We start from the raw sequence: 21936 nt of genomic DNA, 5'->3' as shown, positions 1-21936 counted from the left end.
AGTAAAAAATATGTAGAAAAAAATAAAGAAAAATATTTTTAATAAAAATTGAAAATAAAAATAAATTGTTTCTCTTTCTGTATTCAAGAAAAAGAAAAGAAACAAAAAAAGAGAAAAAAAAAAAATTGAATATATGGACCAGCAAACAGACTGAAATAGGATTGAAATTACTTCATTTTACCCTAGAAGTCAAACTATGAAGTGCTTTACAGTCCGTAAATTAAGCAGGCAGAGAGACTTGTGTTCCTGAAGAGTGAGGTTGACCCAGTTGGGTAGGGATTAGTGTAATGGCTTTGTTCTCCACTAGATGGCGCTACTTAACTTACTGGGGTGGATTGTTGTGGTGCTTGTAGGTGCACATGCGCGTGTGTGGGAGCAGTGAAAATGGCGCCATCCCACTACCCAGTCTCTAGTATCAGAACTCAGTTCTCCAGATCAGCAATCACGTACCCATCCTTTGTCTTCAACTTTCATCCACTCCACTTTTACACTGTCCGTGACCAAGCCCCAGGCAGCACCTCCCTCCTGAGTTTTATCTCAGATGCGGCTGTGTTTCCCGACCCCTTATTTCTGAGGGACTGAGGCTTTGACTCATTCTTCCCCTCTGCAGGAGGGTCTCACCTAGCAATGGCCGGGTGCCAGCCACACCCAGGAACGTTTGCAGGACTGTGCTGCTGCCAATGCCCAGAGACTGTGGCCAGGTGCCAGTCCACCCCAGAAAAAGTTCACACAATCGTGTGGCAGCAGTGTTTCAGGGATTATGGCAAATCACAACACACATCTGGCACCCAGGCTTCACCCCCCCAAGGACCTTGTTTCAGTACCAGCGAATGTGGATGTTCTCCCGGGTCCACAGAGCCTCTGCCAGATGTCCTCCTAGCAGGGGAACCACCTCTCCTCTCATGGACCAAAGACCCTGGACTTCACTCTACTCCTGGTGATTTGCCCTTCCCACCAGAGCACCACCAGTTATCGAGCTGCAGAGTTTCAGACTCTGCACCCCCCTGTTTATTGAATCTTAATGGAATTTAAACCCTCTCCTTTCTCCTTTCTCCCTTTTTAGTTCAGTCCCTGTGGCTGTTTCCACTTTTCCACTCTCTCTCTCCGGCTGCTTTGGCAGGGGTGGGGGGGTGGGGGGGAGGGGGAGGGGGGTTGGGAATGCTTTTCCCATATTCTCCCCATCCCCTCCCGTCTCCATCCTTTCTCCACAAGCAAAAACAGTTCCCTGCCCTTCGCAGCTTCTCTCTCCCCCAGTTCACCTCTCTGCCCTGCGTACCTGCTGAGCTCTGTGGTTCAGGTTGTGCAGATTGTTGTGTTAATCCTCAAATCAGTTTTCTATGTGTGCAGGATGATTTAGTATTGATCTGGCTGTATTTCATGGACATGAGACACAAAAAAATCCCTTCCATGCTGTTCTGTATCTTGGCTCAATCAGAAAACCCAGAACTACAATTGTGGACCTCTAACTCCAAAGCCCACCCTCTCACCACCTATCCACCATCATTGTAGGAATTAAAATGTGGCCCACACATCTGTGGTTTGTTTTGATATCATTCGGTTTGGGTTTAAGTCTTTTATAAGTCTATTAAAAAAAGGTTCTTCTTGTAACAAGGCTTGTCAGACCATGCTCACTTTGACTTCCCACTTTGAGCTCTACTGACATTCTGCTGGAAAAAATAATGCAGCTCTGGTTTTTAAATCTTACTTTATTCAGAAGAAAATGATATTAACCCTTAGAATTTATCTCATTCACAGGATCTTGAAACTTTAGTCCAAAAATGACTGAGTCATGAGAATGCAATCGGTGGTTCATGAATTTGTTTGTACGTTGAAATCGCTTAGGGAACTTTTGACATTCCTGATGGCCAGGTCATATCAGAGACCAATTAGACTAGAATCTCTGAGGGAGGCACCCAGGCATGGGTTCCCTAGGCAATCTCAGGATGTGGTCTAGTTTGAGAACCAATGATGTAGGGGTACAGAGCAAGATTCTTACTTTAAAGGACTAACTTTCCAACATGTGTGTAAAAACTTTCATGTCAAATTTTTTCTAAATTTTTTTTAACATTTATTTATTATTGAGAGACAGAGAGAGACAGAGTGTGAGCAGGGGAGGGGCAGAGAAAGAGGGAGACACAGAATCTGAAGCAGGTTCCAGGCTCTGAGCTGGCAGCACAGAGCCCGATGCGGGGCTCGAACTCACAAACTGCGAGGTCATGACCTGAGCCGAAGTCAGACACTTAACTGACTAAGCCATCCAGGCGCCCCTCATGTCAAATTTCAACCACATATTCTGTGTCACCCCCAAAACTCTGGCAAGTAGCCTGCAAAGCAAGGACTGAGTAAACTTTGTAACAAGACAGCCTTCAATAGTGGAGCCATTTCCAATTACAATATACATGCAAACTGCAATTTAAAAGACCATGGGCCTCAGCGGGCTTCCAGGCCAAGATTGGATTCCATTACCAGCACATCCATTCCAGCTGGAAGAACTGGATCTACAAAAGGAATTCTAGAGAAAGACCTGCCAAGCCTATTTATTCAGCCTTATGAAATTCTTTTGACCCCTCCCTTGGCTGTACTTTGTACCAGACCACCCAGGTGGATAACACATCTCATTGCAAGCCTGCCTGGAGACTGGAAACAAGCCACAGCCACATCAAGAACACTAAAAGCTAAATATACTCCTGAGCCCCCTGCAAATAACAGGTACCATTTAGGACCATGATAGCCTGAAGGGGACCCCCTAAGTTTTCACTGCTCTGTGGTGGCTTTAGCCTGGGAAGAGAAGTGGCAACCATAACTAGGAGATTCCCACAGTGAAGTAATCTTGGAGAACTATGTGGATATGCAGGATAAATGGTGCCAGGACTAACTGTGCGAACTGGGAAACCACAGAACAAATACTGCTTATGGGATTCTTTGTAGTCTTTACCTTGCTTGCAATGATGGTTTGCTGCTGCCTACCAGAAACTTCTTCCTTCTCCCCCACCTCCCTTCTTCATCATAAAGGGATGAACATCAAGAAAGGCATCCCTAGAAAGACATGTTCATGGCCCCATGAATGCATAGATATGAATATGTGGATCTATCGTAAGAAGGAAGAATACAACAAGGAAAGCAGCCTCTCCATAATAAAACACTGCAAAATACCATGCAGGCAAAATCTCAATCATCAAAAATATCTGTAGTGTTTTACTCACCCACAAAATAATGAAATGCTTTTATAAAGATTCTAAATATTTTATTGGACAAATAACCATGAATTCTTTCAAATAAATGTTATTACTCTTTCAAAAAGACTTTTGAGGGGCTCCTGGGTGGCTCAGTCAGTTGAGTGTCCAACTTTTAACTTTGGTTCAGGTCATGATCTCACAGCTCATGAGTTGGAGCCCTGCATCTGTCTCTGTGCTGACAGCTCAGAACCCAGAGCCCCTTCGGATTCTGTCTCCCTCTCTTTCTGCCCCTCCCCCACTCATGCTCTGTCTCTCTCTGTCTCCTTGAAAAATAAATAATTATTTTTTAATGTAAAAACCATTTCTAGTTCACAGTTTTGCATCATTTACAAAACAATCAGTAGACTACATTTAGCCTATGGGAAGGATTTGGCTACTGGCCACAGTTTGCTGACCCTTACCCTAGATTATAACTTTGGCATAACCTTTTCCAAATTGGAAATCTGGCTTTTGGTGGGATGGAACTTGGCAATTAGTTACAGATACATGGGATGTCTCCACATCAGCTTAAGACAAGAATAAAGATGATTCTTACATCTCTCCTGTTAACTGCTGTGTGAATGTGTCTAGAACTGTGAAGACTAAATCCTCATTTCAAACAGGATTATTATAAATGAGATGAGGCCTTGAGAAAATTACAAAGCCAAGGAAGAGAAGTAACTGATCATGGTCCATTTTCTGCAGTTTGATACTTGATACTGATAAATAAATTAAAATCTCTGGCTTCTCCAAACCACTTACCTATGTGAAAAAGAGGCTTAAAATTTTGTGTAAATTAGCTTGACAGCTTAGCAAAAATAGCATAGCAGATGCCCAGTAATGAATGAATGCTTTTCCTTTTAGATAAGTGATTCTCAACCTTGGCTGCATATTAGAATCATCCGGAAAGCTTTTAAAACTCTAAATGCCCAGACTGTGCACCTCTACCAGTTAAATCAGAATCTCGGGGGTATGAGAGCTCCCTAGGTGATTATAATGTGTATCCATGGTTGAGAACCACCACTATAATATAATATTCAGGATTTCTGCCCTTTGTCCGGGTGTCACGTCCAATGCCAAATGACACAATTTGAAACACTTGCATAATTCTGTGTAGCCTGACTCCTAAGTAGATTCAGATGCTTTGATAATAGACACCTGGCCTTGAACCTGTGTGCCAGGGCCCGGTGAATTCCAGGTGGGCTTCTGGATTCTGTGTCTATAACCCTGGCAACAAAGAATGCTGCAGGTACAAATCAATTTAAAAAATAGCAAAAAAGACTTGAATAGACACTTCGCAAAAGATAATATATGAATAAGATGAATAAGCACAGGAAAGGTTCTCAGCGTCTTTAGTCATCAGGGAAATACATATTAAAACCATAATGCGATACAATTTCACACCCACTGACAACTCCAAAAGACTGACGATACCAAATATTGGCAAGGATAGAGCAACTGGAACTCCCGTGCACTGCTGGTGAGAGCATGAAATGGCACAACTACTTGGAATAACCATCTAGCAGTTTCTTATAAAGTCAAATATTCACTTGTCTAATGACCCAGCAATTCCCCTCCTAGGAAATAAAAACCAATGTTCACTAGAAATGTTCAAGAATGTTCATAGTATCTTTATTCACAATAGTTAAAAACTGCAAACAACTCCAATTGTCCATCTACAAGGAAATGAATTAACAGATTGTGTTGTATTCACACAATGGCATGCTACTCAGCAAGAAAAAGGAACAAATGACTGGCGCACGCAAAACACAGATGAATTTCAGAAACATTATGTTGAGGGAAAGAAGCATGACACAGAATGTATATGGCGTGATTCCATTTATACGAGGTTCAAAGAGAGGCCAAACTAGGGGCACCTGGCCAGCTCGGTCAGTAGAGCTTGCGACTCTTTTTTTTTTTTTTTCTTTCTTTCTTTCTTTCTTTCTTTCTTTCTTTCTTTCTTTCTTTCTTTCTTTCTTTCTTTCTTTCTTTCTTTCTTTCTTTCTTTCTTTTTAAGTTTATTTACTTATTTTGAGAGAGAGAGAGAGCATGGAAGGGGGCAGAGAGAGAATCCCAAGCAGGCTCCTCACTGTCAGCATAGATATTCAATGCGTGGCTCGAATCCACAAACCATGAGATCATGACCGGAGCTGAAACCAAGAGTTGGACGCTTAACCAACTGAGCCACCCAAGTGTGCAACTCTTGATCTTGGGGTTGTGAGTTTGAGCCCCGCATTGGGTGTACAGATTACTTAAAAATAAAAAAATCCTAAAAAAAATTCAAAGGGAGTCAAAACTAATCTCTGGTAATAGAAATCAGAGTAGTTGGGGCGCCTGGGTGACTCGGTTCAGCGTCCGACTTCAGCTTAGGTCATGATCTCGCGGTTTGTGAGTTTGAGCCCAAGGTTGGGTTCTGTGCTGACAGCTCAGAGCCTGGAGCCTGCTTCAGATTCTGTGCTTCCCTCTCTCTCTGCCCCTTCCTCTCTGGTTCTCTCTCTCTCTCTCTCTCTCTCTCTCTCTCTCTCTATCTCTATCTCTATCTCTATCTCTATCTCTCTCAAAAATAAATAAACATTAAAAAAGAAAAGAAAAAGAAATCAGAGTAGTTGTTTTCTGGGGGCAGGGAGGGGAGCTACACAAGGGTTGACTAGAAAGGGACAGGAGAATGAGGGAATTTTTTTGAGTGATAGAAATATTCTAATATTCTATTCACCTGGGTGGTTACCACTGTCAAAACTCAAAGAACTGTACACTTAAGGTCTATGCATCTTATTCTATGTAAATCATACTCCCATAAGTAAAGTATTTAAAAATTATATGAGAAGAAGAATGGAGGCCCTATGACCACACATAGTTGGTCACTCTCTCCAGGAAACTTCTTGACTTTGGCAAGGTGAGAACCAATACAGGCTCTCAAGAGCCCTCTCACCACAGCTAGTGCCCCAGAGCTCTTTCCCCATTAGGGCAAAGGCTCAGAGGTGGCAGAGTGAAGGGCACTTTGGAGAATATCAAGTAGTGCTGTTTGTAGTGCTGTGGTTCTACTGGAGTGTGGAGCATGTGAAGGAGAAGTTGGGAAACAGAAATGTCAAGGAAGCCCTTGAATGCCAGGTGGAAGAGCTTGATCTTTATCGTAGGCGGTGGAGTCTGCTAGAGGTTTTGAATAGACAATCCCTCTCAAATAAATGGCTTCTTCTTGAGGGTTTCTCCGATCCACCTGTGATGCTTAATGCCCCATGGAATCCAGAGGAATGCACAGAACCTGTTAGCCAAAGATCCTCCTCGTGGACTCTTTAAACTTAGAGCCTTGGCCCTCTGATGCTGAGCGGAAGTATGAAGGCTGCTGTTTGCTTTGGATTCAGACTTGTTTTTTAGTCCTTTCCTAATCCCACAGACATGATTTCACGGACATTTTCCAGAATAGCTTACTTTCCAGATCTTGTTCTTCATCTTCAACTCACTCCTCACACTCTGCAATCTTATTTCTCATTCCACTATTCTTCTTAAACCACTCTCACATAGAAGATGAATTCTATTAATTAGAACTCTGTTCTAATTAGTTTAACTATTATTGTAGGACAAATTATCCTAAAACTTAGTTTGCATGAAAACAATGATAATCATATATTACCTTTCACATTTTTTATGGGTCAGGACATCAGAGAGGGCACCACAGGGCACCACCAGAATGGCTTGCCTCTCTGTTCTGTGATGTCTCAGTCTTAGCTGGAAGACTTGAAGACTGGAGGCTGGCATCATCTGAAGGCTCATTCACCCACATCTAGTGATAGATTCTGGCTCTCAGCTGAGACCTTAGCTGGGCTTGTGGGTTGCAGCTACACATGGCTTCTCTAAGTGGATTAGGTTTCCTCACAAGATACTGGGTGGGTTACAAAGGCGAACATTGGAAGAGAGACAGAAAGAGAGAGATGGAATCTGTACCTTTTTACGTCTTAGCCTCAGAAGTCACATAGCATCACTGTACCATCCTCCACTGGTCAGGGCAGTCACAAGCCCCACCCAGACTCAAGGGATGGGAACACAGACCCCACCTTGGTGGAAAGGATATCAGTCATTGCAAGAAAAGCACTGGTGCAGTGGGATAAATATATTGATGCAGCCATCACTGGAAAATACAATCATTTTCAATTTCATTTACAGAAACCCCAAGACTAACTGGCTTAAACTAAAAGAAAATTTATTGACTCACATATGAAAACTCCAGGCGTAGGGGTGACCCCAAATAAGGCTTGAATAAATCTCAAGCTATGTCCTCAGAACCCAGTTTCTCTTTTCTTCATCTCTGGGCTCAGCTTCTTCCATGCTAGCTTGAGTCTCAGACAGATTCTCCCTTCATGGTGGCAAGATGCTGCCACAGCTCCACCTACACACCATCTCTTGCTCAGTTACTGCAGGAAAAGAGAAATATGCTTCTATGACAGTTTACACGAACATCCTAGAAACTGAGTTTCTTTGGCTCTAATTGTCCTGACTTTGCTCTGGGTGCCCATCCCTGAGCAATTCGCTGTCATCAAGAAAATGTACTGCATGAACTGCCATGGGCTTGAGTCACACAGCCACCTCCGGAACCAGGGGCAAGGTCAGCATCATCATAAGTCACAGGTCTTCTACAACAGAGATTAATTCAGCGATGAGAACAGAATTTACAGGGGACAAGGGACAGGAGGACAGGGGTTTATATTTCTCATTAGCACAGAAAGTCTGGGATCACACAGCTACTGGTGTCATCCCATGCTTCCATGGTTTCAGACAGGTAGAGCTGTGGTTCTCTTGATCCTTCCACTTTTTCCAAAAGATGAATGCTCCAGGGGTGCCTGGGTGGCTCAGTCGGTTGAGCGTCTGACTTCAGCTCAGGTCATGATCTCACGGCTCTGTGAGTTCGAGCCCCACATCGGGCTCTGTGCTGACGGCTTGGAGCCTGGAGCCTGCTTTGGATTCTGTGTCTCCCTCTCTCTCTGCCCCTAACCCATTCGCATTCTGTCTCTGTCTCTCTCAAAAATAAATAAACATTAAAAAAAAAATTTTTTTTAAAGATGGATGTTCCCGTTCTAGTTATCATGTCTGTCTAGATATCATGTCTCTTTGGCGCCATAGATCACATTGCCACTGCTCACCTTAAGGTGGTTGGGAAACTGAGTACAGGTGAGGCAGGCAAGGGAGAAGAGGGTTGGAAAGAGCATTAAGTTATCCAGCCCATAGTCTGTCAAATCAACCCCTGGACATAGAGGTGTGTCTGCTTCATCCAAATCACATGGCTGAAGAAAGACGTGATGTCTCTTTCATAGAAAAATTGGAGCACACTTACCATAAGAAGGCTAATGAGATGCTGAATGGCAAACATAAGAACTGGCCACTGCCTCAATGACCTTTCTTTGAATTCTGCAAAAGTCTTTCCTTTCTGTGGGAAGTGCAGAAGAAACCCTGGTGACTTCTTACTAGTAACTGCCAAATTCTGGAGTAATTTAAGTAATTTTCTTATTGGATCTCTCTTTTGCATTGGATACTATTGATCATTCCTTTAAAAAAAATTTTTTTTAATGTTTATTTATTTTTGAAGGAGAGAGAGAGACAGAGTGTGAGCCGGGGGCCGGGGGGCAGAGAGAGAGGGAGACACAGAATCTGAAGCAGGCTCCAGGCTCTGAGCTGTCAGCACAAAGCCCAACGCGGGGCTCTAACCCACAAACTGCGAGAGCATGACCTGAGCCTAAGTCGGACGCTCAACCGACTGAGCCACCCAGGTGCCCCGATCATTCCTTTATTTCTGCAACTCCTTACTTCTTTTTTTAAAAAAAGATTTTATTTTTAAGTCATCTCTACTCCCAACATGGGGCTGAAACTCACAACCCCAGATCAAGAGCCGCATGCTCCACCAACTGAGCCAGTCTGGCACCCCTGTAACTCATTACTTCTTCATTAAAACGGTTTCCCTTGCTTCTGTGACACTGAGCTTTTTGGGTTGTCCTTGAACCTCTCTGACCATATGATCTGTGCATTTGAGAGTCCCTTCTTCATGCCCCTATTCCACACACATGAATCTGCCTGCAGCCAAACACTTTTCTCTTTCTGTCTACTCCCTTCTCTTTGTCATGTTTCTTAATCTGACTGCTCAGTTTAGGTATTTTCATTCTTATTTCCATAATAAAGAAATTTAAGGTTGTTAATCTTCTTGTAAGCAGAGATTTGGCCCATTTGTATGAACTTTGTTATGTAGTGCTCTCCCTTTTGTAAAGATCTAAATAGAGTTTGCTTCCCTTGAGTTTATTTTGTAATATGAATAATGCATACTCTGCTTTCTTTTTGTTTGCACTTGGCTGTTGTCTTTTCCTAAAGGTTGTGTTTAATGTTTCTGCTCATTCATATGTTCCACACACTTGACTTAAATACACACACTGGACTTCCATCTAGTACATGCATGGGCCCTCTTAACTTTCCATGTTTATTAGTTTAAATGCCATGGCTGCACACCCAGAGATTTCTGAACTTTGGTCCACTACTGAAAGGACTTTGGAGGCCCTTGATATACTGCATGGCAGAGATATTGAGGAGACTGAATCAGGCAGGGTTCTTTGATTGTCAGTAACAGAAACCAGCTCTGGCTAACTTTAAAAAAATATATGGGCTAGTTCACAGAAGAAAAGAAAGGCTGAAGAACTAAAACCCTATCACCGACAGGGAAACATTCAAATTCATTAAACATAATAGAAATGTTCTTTTATTCCCCCCCCCCCCCCCCCCCCCAGTGAGACATTGTTCTAAGTACCAGGAAATCAGCGGGAACCTCTACTTTCAAGACACATATGTCTAATGTGGATCTAGACCCAGGGCTTGGCTCAATAGCCTCTTATCCTGCCACTTTCCAACATACACAGTTAATACCTTAAATATCTTAAATACCACAGTTATGCATTTCCCTCATGGACTAGGTTCTTTCCTTAATGTTTGCATATCTTCTATTATTCTCCTCTTTCTGCCTGTAATGCCCTCTCCCACATTTTTATTTGATGACCTTCTATCCAGTCTTCAAAAATCAAGCAAAATGTCACCACTATTACGGGGAGGTCAATAAATGACTCCCATATTTTCCCTGCTCAGTTGGGAACTACTGTATTTCTCTTTCTTTCTTTCTTTCTTTCTTTCCTTTTAAGTTTGTTTTGACAGAGAAAGAGAGCAGGGGAGAGGCAGAGAGAGAGAGGGAGAGAGAGAATCCCTAGCAGGCTCCAGGCTAGAGCCTGACTCGGGCTTGATCCCATGAACCAAACCATGAGATCATGACCTGAGCCAGAAACTAAGAGTCAGAAATTCAACCTGAGTGAGCCACCTGGAAGGTCCCATTGAGAACTATTTCATATGTAGATCGATAACATATCTCATATGCTGATTGAATAAAAAATGTCATTTTTATCATTAATAAAGTCTAAGTTAGAGAATATGGCTTATGTTTGAGGCCAAATGACTTTGTTAATATTTGGCCGTACAGTTAGGCAGACATTTAAAAAAATATTTAAAGTTTTATTTTATCTATTACAAGTATTGTTTCTAACATTATTTTAAATTATTTTTATTTTATCTACTAGTTATAGAAAAATATTTTTGTTAGCAATGATATTATAGTCAGTACCATGTGATTAAATGAATTTCATTATTTAAAAATTTTTTTAAAAATAGGGCCACCTGGGAGCACCTGGGTGGTTCAGTCAGTTAAGCATCCGACTTTGGCTCAGGTCACGATCTCACGGTCAGTGAGCTCGAGCCCCTCGTCGGGCTCTGGGCTGATGGCTCAGAGCCTGGAGCCTGCTTTGGATTCTGTGTCTCCCTCTCTCTCTGCCCCTCCCCCACTCATGCTCTCTTTCTCTCTCTCTCTCTCTCAAGATAAATAAACATTTAAAAAATTAAAAAAAAAATACAGTTGCATGCTCTGCTGACTGACCCTGTCAGGCACCTCAAATTAATGGATTTTGGGGCACCTGGGTGGCTCAGTCAGTTGAGCATTCGACTTCAGCTCAGGTCACGATCTCACGGTCCGTGGGTTCGAGCCCCTCGTCGGGCTCTGGGCTGATGGCTCAGAGCCTGGAGCCTGCTTCCGATTCTGTGTCTCCCTCTCTCTCTGCCCCTCCCCCGTTCATGCTCTGTCTCTGTCTCAAAAATAAATAAAAAACGTTAAAAAAATAATAAAAAGAAAAAAATAGGGGCACCTGGGTGGGTCAGTCAGTTAAACATCTGACTCTTGACTTTGGCTCTGGTTACGATCTCACAGGTTGGTGGGTTTGAGCGCCACATGGAGCTCTGCGCTGACAGCGTGCGGAGCGTACTTGGGATTCTCTCTCTGCCTGTCCCTCCTGCTCTCTCTCTCTCTCTCTCAAAATAAATAAACTTTAAAAATTTTTAAAAATAATTTGTGATATAGAAATTTAAATGTCTGTTCTCATTTCAACTTATTTGGATGCTTTGTTTTGAGGCTGTCATAGCTAAAAAAGATGCCTCATGGTGATATGTAAACCCAAGACTATATCAAAACTTGATTTCCTCTTTCAGTTGTATATTCCCATTGTTTTTTGTTGAAATTCAGGTTAGTAAATATCCATCTTTCATCATATTAGTCAGTTTTTCTTGCAAACTATTTGGAAGATGTGGAATTATAATAATTTTAACAAATGACTTAAAAAACAATGATGCTTTTATCTGAAAGATTTTTAAATTGGTTAACAATTTTTTCCCATTTTCTATGTACATGTATATAAATTTTATAGGTGACTCCCATTGGTTTTTATAATAAAATCCTGTAATTATATAAAATGCTTTTTCATAATTATAAAATTCTTTCATAATTCTCTCTGCATTTATCTGTTTAATTTTTTCCACATTTATTGACATATAATTGATATAACAAACTGCACATACTTATAGTGTACAATTTGGTGAGTTTTGACAGTGTTATATAGCTGTAAAACCATCAACATACCTTGAGTATCCTATACCCTTCCCTAATATGTCTGTGACCTTTTCCTCACTCAGCTCCAGACAGTTGCTGATCTCCTATAATACTTGAGTTGTCAAAGTATGGACTAAAATATCTGCCAGGTTCATCTGGGCTTGTGCCAGAGGATAAAAAAGAGAGGTAAGTGCTGAGCCTTGTATATATTATTCCTTCTTGCAAACTCACCAGTCACATAAGCTACTATTCCTCCCTTTTTTTTTTATTTTTTTTTAACGTTTATTTATTTTTGAGACAGAGAGAGACAGAGCATGAATGGGGGAGGGGCAGAGAGAGAGGGAGACACAGAATCGGAAGCAGGCTCCAGGCTCTGAGCCATCAGCCCAGAGCCCGACGCGGGGCTCGAACTCACGGACCGCGAGATCGTGACCTGAGCCAAAGTCGGACGCTCAACCGACTGAGCCACCCAGGCACCCCACTACTATTCCTCCCTTTAAGGAACTCCCAGCATTGGAATGCAAGAAGCCTGGGATAAGGAGGTTCCTTCTTTAACAATGCTTTTCCTTCCTCCTCATACAGTCATTAACTACTCTGGACTCCCACTTTGTAAACACTTCCATAATAATGTGGAGAAAACATTACTTAGCGGAATTCATGGAGGACTGCAAAAAGATATGTTGAGCCTGCTCTCTATCAGAGAAGGAGCTAGGAATAGAGTGTCAGGAAAGTGAGCTTTCAGAAGGTGATGGAGTGTCAGAAATGGAGTCAGAGGCAGCTGAAAGTTGCATTTTGTTCGATATCACCCTACCTCCATTTACTCTATGTTAACGAGGGTGAATTTTTATACACATGTAAAAATGGTGATGGGCCAGAGATTCAAGATCAGGTGTGATGAGGGGCGGAATAGAGACAGTGTACCAGTACTGAGAGAGTTTCCATGAAAGGACCAAGAGTACCCAAATATTTAGTTATCCAAAGATTTTTTCAAGGGTCATGTTGTAACCAGCCTCCAAGATGGCCCCCAGTGATTCTCCTCTTCTCCCTTCTCCTCTCCACTCCTTCCTACAATGAATTGGGTGGTCTGTGTAACCTATAGAATATCATGGTAATGATGGAGGGTGATTTTCAAGGCGACGTCACAAAAGACAGCCTTTTATGCCTTGCTCTTTCTTGGATCACTAGCTCTGGAGGAAGCCAGCAGCCAAGTTCTAAGGACACTCAAGCAGCACCAAGGGGAGGTCCACATGGCAAGAAATTAAAGCCTCCTGAGCAGCTATGTGAGTCTATCTTGGAAATGAATACACCAGTCTCAGGCCAACATCTTAACTGCAAGCTCATAGAGACGCTTTGCCACCATTATCTTATGTTTTGCAAACTGTGGTCACTCAGCTGCCTCCCTGAAAGACTCCGAGCTCCTAGAACCCTGAACCCTGGACTTGCTTATTTAAGTCTGTCCCCATCACAGCAGGCAGATTAAAGGCTAAAAGAAAGTGTGTTGGATGAACAATGGTTGCCCTCTAATCAAATGAATGAATAAATGAATGAAGGAGGGAGATATGCCCAGGGTCCTTTGAGTCAAAAGGCACAGACTTCATCTCTAGGTCTTTCTGAAAAACTAGACCTATATCTCACAATAGCAACATCCAAGGGAGAAACTATGACTACTTTCACATAGACTAGGAAAGACTGCCAAACCCTCAAAACAATGGGAAGGAGTCTTCAAGTATCATGGAAAGAAGAGATGTCACTTTGGTAACTGTGGGTGGCAAAGCAGGATTAGAGCAAGGAGACACTACCCTGTGAGTACCTCATTTTACAGCATATGTTTTCCAACAGTCTTGTGAGGTAATCAGAGATAGGATTACAGCTCCATTTTGTTGAAGAGAAAATTGAGAATCAGAGAAGGAAAGGAACTAGCCTGAAGTCACACAGGAAACACATAGTCCTTAAATTCCCAACCAGAGAGTTGTTCCAAGACTCTCTAATGTATTTCTCAAAAGATTGCTTTAGGGGCGGCTGGGTGGCTCAGTCGGTTAAGCGTTCGACTTTGGCTCAGGTCATGATGTCGGGGTTTGTGGACTTGAGCCCCGCATCCGGCTCTGTGCTGACAGCTCAGAGCCTGGAGCCTGCTTTGGATTCTGTGTCTCCCTCTCTCTCTGCCCCTCTCCTGCTCACGCTCTGTCTCTCTCTATCTCAAAAATAAATAAACATTTAGAAAAATTTAAAAAAGAAAAAGATTGCTTTGTATTCCTCTTGGCCTAAGCCTGCACCCACCACAGACCCCTAGGCAAAGGAAAGGAAGTGAAAAGAGTAGTTGCTTTCCTGCTGAGAACACTTCCAGTCTGTTTGCAAAGAGATCCCACCAAACCGTCTATTTATTGGGGTGGGGGTGGACAGGGGTTTGAGCAGGGATTTATGAAAGGAAAGGGAAGGGCTGAAGAAGCTCTGGATGGCAGAATTCCACTCAGCGTCATTTAGGCCCCTCCTCCTCCCAGAAGCCAGCTAGGAATGATCCTCCTCGCCTGAAACTCCCACTCCTTTTTCTGAACTCATTGTGAAGTTGGTGGGTGACGTATTGGGAGAGCAGAGCAGTGAGAGGAAGTGGGACATTGCCTGGATTTCACGGATTTACCTCCATTTGTACCCCCATCTCCACCTCCTAATGTACTTTATACGGGCCTCTATCATAGGTCTTATCAATCCAGCCCAGTCTAAATAAATTATATAAACTCTTCTCTGGCATATTTGGCAAAGAATGAAGGATTTCTGCAGTTTCTCAATAATTACTCTTTAAATATTAATAATTGAGATAAAGACAAAAGAAGAGAACACTAAATGTAAGTATTTACAAATACTCTGCCTACTGTCTTTTCCCTGGAAACAGGAGCATAACAGAAGCTGAGAGCAGACCAGACTGCTTTTCAGGAGAAAGAAGGGAAGCAGGGAAAGGGGGAGAGAAGAGGCAAATGGGCGGCGGTGAGTGGTGGGAAGAGATGGAGATGAAATGAGCTGTCACCCTGAAGGATGGAGCTCTGGGGAGAGATTTGTACTGAGAAGTTTCGTGAAATAATCGTATGTGTTGTGATATAATTCCCATCTTGTTTCCAAGGGCATTCAGTAAAGATTTCTGCTCTTGTAGAGTCTCATTTGTGTTTCTCTTAGAGGCACCACTGACCCAATTCTGCCCTAAAAATGACGACATACGCCTCAGTTAAGTTATAATAATGCTACTTCTACTACTACTAATAGCATCTACTCTTTAAAAAAAAATTGTTTTAAACATTTTTTTTTTAATTTTTTTTAACGTTTATTTATTTTTGAGACAGAGAGAGACAGAGCATGAACAGGGGAGGGGCAGAGAGAGAGGGAGACACAGAATCTGAAACAGGCTCCAGGCTCTGAGCTGTCAGCACAGAGCCCGACGCAGGACCGTGAGATCGTGACCTGAGCCGAAGTCGGACGCTTAACCGACCGAGCCGCCTAGGTGCCCCACATTTATTTATTTTTGAGACAGAGAGAGACAGAGCATCAACGGGAGAGGGTCAGAGAGAGAGGGAGACACAGAATCCGAAACAGGCTCCAGGCTCTGAGCTGTCAGCACAGAGCCCAACGCGAGGCTCGAACCCACAAACTGTGATATCATGACCTGAGCTGAAGTCAGACGCTTAACCGACTGAGCCACCCAGGCGCCCCAGTAGCAACTACTCTTTAGTGAGTGCCTTTTGTGTGCCAGATCCAGACACTTGTAATGTCATCAACTGGATTTAAAATGTTTCTAATTGACTACAAATAGCTTTGTATGATTGGTGATTCACAGATATTCTCAGGTATGATCTGTTCCTGGAGTCACAAACTCATTTGTCTGCAAGGATGAGTCTCTAGTGAAGTGGGCTATCTTTAACAGTATAAATTTGATATTGACCGTGCGGGTCAGGTGATGCAAGGGAGGAACAGACACAGGTCAACTGGAGAGCCATGCCCCAAGAAGGCAGCTGCTACTTAGTCTAGGCCAATTTTTGCCATGAGGAAATACGGCCTCACTGTTACTGGATCCTGTGTAAGTTTTTCCACAGAAGTCAGAAATGCCTTTTCATATGTATTCCTAATTTTTAAATTAATTATAAATCTTTAGGAGAACTAGCTTGTGGCCTCTCTTTACTAAAAGGGGCCAAAGAAGAAACGGTAATTAATGTCATTTGGTCAGAAAAGTTTAAGCCACTCGGCTCTTGAGAAAAAAGGGAAAAACAACAAAACAAAACGAAAACAAAAACAAAATGAAACCAAAACCAGAGACCAGAACAGGAACACGGTGTGTCACAAGGCTTTTGTAGAAACTTGGTTTCTTTATAATCCAGCTTATATCCTTTTAGGTCTGTAGTTCTCTAACTCAGCTGCTGGATTTCCCTAAAGGAAATTGCGTACTGGCTGAAGATGACACAGTGAAATCATAAAGAAAAGTGTTCAAGTTTAAAAGATAGGCTGTGTTCCAGCTGAGTGAAGCAACCAGATCTGTTCTGGGCTTCCCTACATTTCCAGCCACAGCAATTTCTGGGACTGGTTCTTACTGGGGGTCCAGGGGAGAAAGCTAAATTTCTTAAAATCCTTCCACCTGCACAGCACACTGTTGCTGAGTTCTGTGTTCTAAGGCCAAAAATAGGGTAAGAATGGAAAAAGGGAATGGGAGTGGGGGTGGGGATGAGAGGGAGATTTAAATTCTCAGGCTCAAATAATGTCAGAACAGGGAGGGACCTTAGATAGCATTCTAACCCAATTTTTATACATCTTTTATTTCTTAACATTTCAAAATTAGGATATACTTGTGCTAACAGATTGCTATAAATAGAAAGCAGACACTCCTTCCTCTCTTACCTTCATTTACAGCTGGAGAAACAAGCTCGTAGAGGGAAGTGATATGCATTGTCACCTAGTTAGAGTGCAGGGCAAGTTTTCACAGAGATCGACATTGGGATTGAGCAGGATTGTTTCCTATAGAAAGGGAAGAGGCTGGAATGTTGAGGAGAACGTTTAGTCTCAGATATTTTTATATCTGAGAAAAGACAGGAAGAAAAAAAGACTATGCTCAGGGTTTTATATATGTTGTTGTTGTTGTTGTTGTTGTTGTTGTTTTTACGTAAGCCTTACCTCTCCCCTGGGAGGGAGGTATAGTTATTCTCATATTAAACATGAGGAAACTGGGGATCAGAGGGTTAATTAACTTGCCCAATATCACACAACTAGAAAAGTGGAGTAACTAGAATCCAGGTCTCTATAACCCTCAAGTTTCAATCCCATATATCACTCATGTAAATTAAAAATGGTTTCCTCTGCCTCTGGGCACGTGAAGCCCAGCACCAGAGCTCATGGAGATGGTGGGTACGTTCTACAGTGCATTGGCTGTGTGTTCTCCTCCAAGTGCATGGCCCTTAGCTACTATGCAATATGGTTTATCAAAAAAAAAAAAAAATCAGGACATTTTCATTATGATACGTCTTTACTAACTCTCCAAATTCTCTTTGAACTTTATTCTGATGTGAGAGAATGGGGAACGGAGTACCTGCTGAGAGACTCTAAGATGCAGGGGCAAGAAAAGGGAAGAGAGTCATACTGCTCAGACACAAGGGTACCATATCTTGGTCAGCAATGAAGAGAACCCTGGAGATCTGGGTTGTGAGGCTATCATCCACCCTGATATAGCTAATTGACTTGGGTCTTGGTTTTCTCCCATGTAAAGTGGTACAAAGAAGGGATTGGACCAAATGAATTCTGAGGTTCCTTCCAATTCTGAGGTCTATGGTTCCAAGAATAGATATAGATGCCCAGTGGGGGAAATGTTTTAAATCAGCCAAAAACTTAACAAGCAAAAGAGAAGAGACTCATATGAAGAATAGAAGACAGGCAGACTACAGATATCATTTAATCTAGTGTCTGAAAAATGGTATCTAGTCTCTGCTGCAGTAAGCTCTTGCCCCCTTGAGACAGGCCATGTCATTGTTGGCCAGTTCTCATGGTTAGAATTTCTTACAGTGAGTCAGACTTGCTTTCTGAGACCTAACTGTGCCATGGGAACCATAGAGCCCATTTTAAATATACTTCCAAAAAATAGTCTTCAGATATTGGAAAACAGTGAATGTAACTCCCCAGATTTATCTCTTCTCCAGGATAAGTGTTCCTTGAACCACACCATTCATCCCTCAAGAGACAGGGTTTCAGGTCCCGTGATCCGGGCTCATTCATTCAACAAACATTTGCGAGGCATATATGTGCCATGTTCCGTGGGAAAAACTGGGAATACACAAGGTGAAGAAGACACAGTCCTAACACTCAAGGGCTTTACTTCTAGTGGGAATGACAAAGAAGTCCCTAAACCATTGCACCAACCCTAGTAGAAGGTGTGTAAGTGTAGTGGGGGTCGAAGAAGGAGACAGTCAAATCTACCCAACGGGTCAGGAGGACTTTGTGGAGGAGAGACTTCTTCCTCTGTAGGTCCGTACATAAATCACTTTATCTTCCTCTTCATCCAAGGACTTTACCTCCTTCTGCCTTCTTTTCTTGGCATTTCTCTAACACATCCTGTTAGAGTGTTATGTTTCAGGAAATTTTTTAAAAATATATTCATCTGCCACCTTAGAAATGTTTTCATAAGAAGAGAATCTAGCAGCTTGTGACAAGAATGACTATTTCGGCACATAAAGTCTGAGACACTTTTACCAGCTCCCATTCTTACAGTCTCTCCAACCTAGCTTTCCTCTCTTTCGTTATTCTCTTTTTCTTCCTTTCTCCTTCAGGATTTCTCTCACTCTTCCTTTCAAGGCATTTTTACAATCTCATAGTTAATCCTCACCACACAGCTTTTTTGTAAATTCAGATGGGTTAAGGGACATGACAGAGGGCACAAGCTGGGAAGTAGCAGAAGCACGATTTGAACCTAGCTCGTCTGATAAATATTCACATTCAATTATAGGAAAAGAGGTCACAGGGTTTCTATCTGACCCTTTGCTAATACATGAATGCATATTTGAAAATATAATCATTTCCACTACAGGCTAAAATGCAGGCCTAATTCTCCCACCTAGTTCCCTTCTATCCTTCTTGGATGAAGTATAAAATATCCTCTCCTAACTGCGTTTAACCTGTTTCTGCTAAATGTACGTATTTTCAAAGTATTTAATCATCACTTTCACGTAAAAAAGTTGTCTTCTCAAAAACAATTTTTTTTATCTTCTCATAATGTCCTGAGCAGGTAAATGTGTCAAAGTCCTTTATCTTATCTTAGAGGATGCAGCATGATATAAAAAACAAGGTTTCCTAAAAGTCAGCAATCTCTATACCACTTTCATTATTTTTGCTACATTCTTGAACTACTTACAGCACTTTAAAAAACTATTTTAATTTTGGGGTACCTGGGTGGCTCAGTGGATTGAACATCTAACTCTTGATTTCGGCTCAGGTCATGATTTCACAGTTTGTGAGATTGAGCCCTGCATAGGGCTGCATGCTGACAGGGAGGAGCCCACTTGAGATTCTCTCCCTCTCTCTCGCTCTCTCTGCCCCTACCCCATGAGGACGCGTTCTCTCTCTCTCTTTCTCTCACTCTCTGTCTCTCTCTCTCTCAGAATAAATGAATAAACTTTTAAAAAACCCTGTTTTAATTTCAATTTATTTACTTTTTTAACTTAAATTGTAAGGTGAACTTTAAATCTTTATATAGTGTCCCTATATGTAATGCCAAATTTTGATGTGCTCTTTATGTGTTCTTAATATTAAAATAAATGTATAATTATAGTATCTATAAACATTTGTTCTGCACTACTTAAAATAACCTCAAGAGCACATCGGTGAAACCAAGGCTGCTGCATGCAAAACTCTAAGGGTGCCATTTACATCATGGTCATGTCAGAGCTGTTCAAAGCTGTGGCTACACACGTTAGCCTGAGTAAACCTTGGGAACTTTAAGAAATAATGGAAAATAGAAAGGATACTTAATGGGAGTCTGTAAACCTGTACTTGAGCCCTGGCACTGCCCCTGACTTACGGTGTGATTGAGGGTAGATCCTTTCATCTCTCTGGACCCCAGCTTCCAGATCTGAAAATTGAGGGGGGTTGACCTGAAGAGCTAAAAAGTTGTTACCATCTTTGTTGTATTGTTGTCCAATCTGTGTTGGATTGTTACAATCCAGTTGTTAACAATCTTTCTTTTGAGTAGCTTTAGTCATTTTAGATACCATTCTGAAGCTTTCCCTAGCTCTTACTCCCAGAGGAAAGCCTTGCTGTTATTGTAATTCAGCCAGATAAAATGGGTACTTACAGACTGAGAAAAAGAATTTTCTTTGCTCCTGTACTCAGGAGATAAGATCAGGCAAGTCTTCCAAGACAGGGTTCACATTGGGCAAGAGGGCAGCTCTGGGGAAAATTGTGGATTTCATGTTATTGTATAAAGCCAGATGTTACCACTATGTTTATAGATACCGGTATCTGTGAATTTTTTTTCTCTTGACTAGAGAGTAAGCTGTTTGAAAGTAGGATGAAATCCTCATAGTGCATTAATGCAGTAGGATCACAGTAAATGTTTGAAAATGGGAACACAAAGGGAAGGAGAGAAAGGAAAAGGGAGACAATGGAAGAAAGGAAGGGAAGAGAAAAAGATGGGACTGGAGGGCTTGTCCTTTTATTCTCTAGAATAGGCTAAATCATTTTGGCTCATCACAGGAGTGACACCTAGATGTGAAGGACGATTATTTCACAAATTCTGTTCTTTGTCTTAATTTTCAAGAATGCATTATTTCACACAGTAGAAATGCCATATAGGATGTTTTTCTAATCCTTTCACCACAGTTAAGACTATTTTGAGATTTCCCTTGTGTATCTTTGATCTTTTATTCATAAATGCATCCTATTTAAGTGATTTAAATACAATGCTAATTATTGTATATTTTATTAATTCATTTATTTATTCCAAAAATACTTTTGAGCCCCTACTATGTGTCAGAACCCATGCTAGACATTGCTGAAAATATAATGATGAATAAGATATAGTTCATGACCTCAAATTTTCTATAGGCTATTTTGGGAGAAAGACGGGTAAGTTACAAAAGACCATTGACATTTATGAATTACTATTCATTGTTTCGGCTATCCAATTCATGAAGAGCCTCAGAGATCCATGACATGAATCTAATTGTAATGAGAATAATTACACTGATATTGTGGGCTGTTGAGAGGATTAACTTAGATAATGCATTTTTAAACACCCAGCATGAATTTGAATCAAGAGCACTGTAAAAATCTTGTACAGGAGGAACTCACTTGGCTAGTCAAGCCAAACAGAGAAAATGGGTTGTAAAGAGGTGGGAAATGAAGATAGAATACCCCATTCTCCAAATTTGGGGAAGGGAAAACATTTCTTGTCATCAATTTAAAAAATACATGAAATCAGCAGCACAAATTGTAAAACATAAGTGACAATCCAAGTTCTTGTGTGGCAGTATTTATAAAAATTACAAACTATCAAGATAAAAAGAAAAAGAAACATAATGATTGAAAAGAAAAAACATAAGCATGCTGATATAAATCCAGTGAAGACCACTCCTCCTGCCATCTCCACCTAGATGACAATCTGTTTCCCTTCTGCACAAATATAGTTGTTCATATCAAACTCGCACAGTTTATATCACTTAGAACAATTTATGATGCATCTTTAGTTGTCAATCTTTTTTAACTCTGATGACATTATTTGAAATTCTCAAAAGTGTTTTAATTTTTCTTCTTTGACCG

At 41.6% G+C, this 21936-nt stretch overlaps 1 long non-coding RNA gene across 3 annotated transcripts in view; it reads left to right on the top strand.

Annotated features, from left to right (window-relative positions):
• The window catches only part of LOC102961225, a 52191-nt gene that overhangs the window by 24914 nt on the left and 5341 nt on the right, over positions 1-21936 (top strand). For 2 of the 3 annotated variants that reach the window (XR_006210684.1, XR_006210683.1), the window contains exon 2: positions 12246-12348. This is a non-coding gene — a long non-coding RNA (uncharacterized LOC102961225). Of the gene's footprint in view, positions 1-12245; positions 12349-13347; positions 13850-21936 lie in introns of those variants that run through there. The other variant, XR_006210682.1, reaches the window with a different exon arrangement.

Source organism: Panthera tigris, chromosome D4 (genome assembly GCF_018350195.1).
Source record: "Panthera tigris isolate Pti1 chromosome D4, P.tigris_Pti1_mat1.1, whole genome shotgun sequence".
NCBI classification, from domain to species: domain Eukaryota; kingdom Metazoa; phylum Chordata; class Mammalia; order Carnivora; family Felidae; genus Panthera; species Panthera tigris.
The sequence above is the reverse complement of the archived record's forward strand: the minus strand, read 5'-3'. Positions and strand labels throughout refer to the sequence as shown.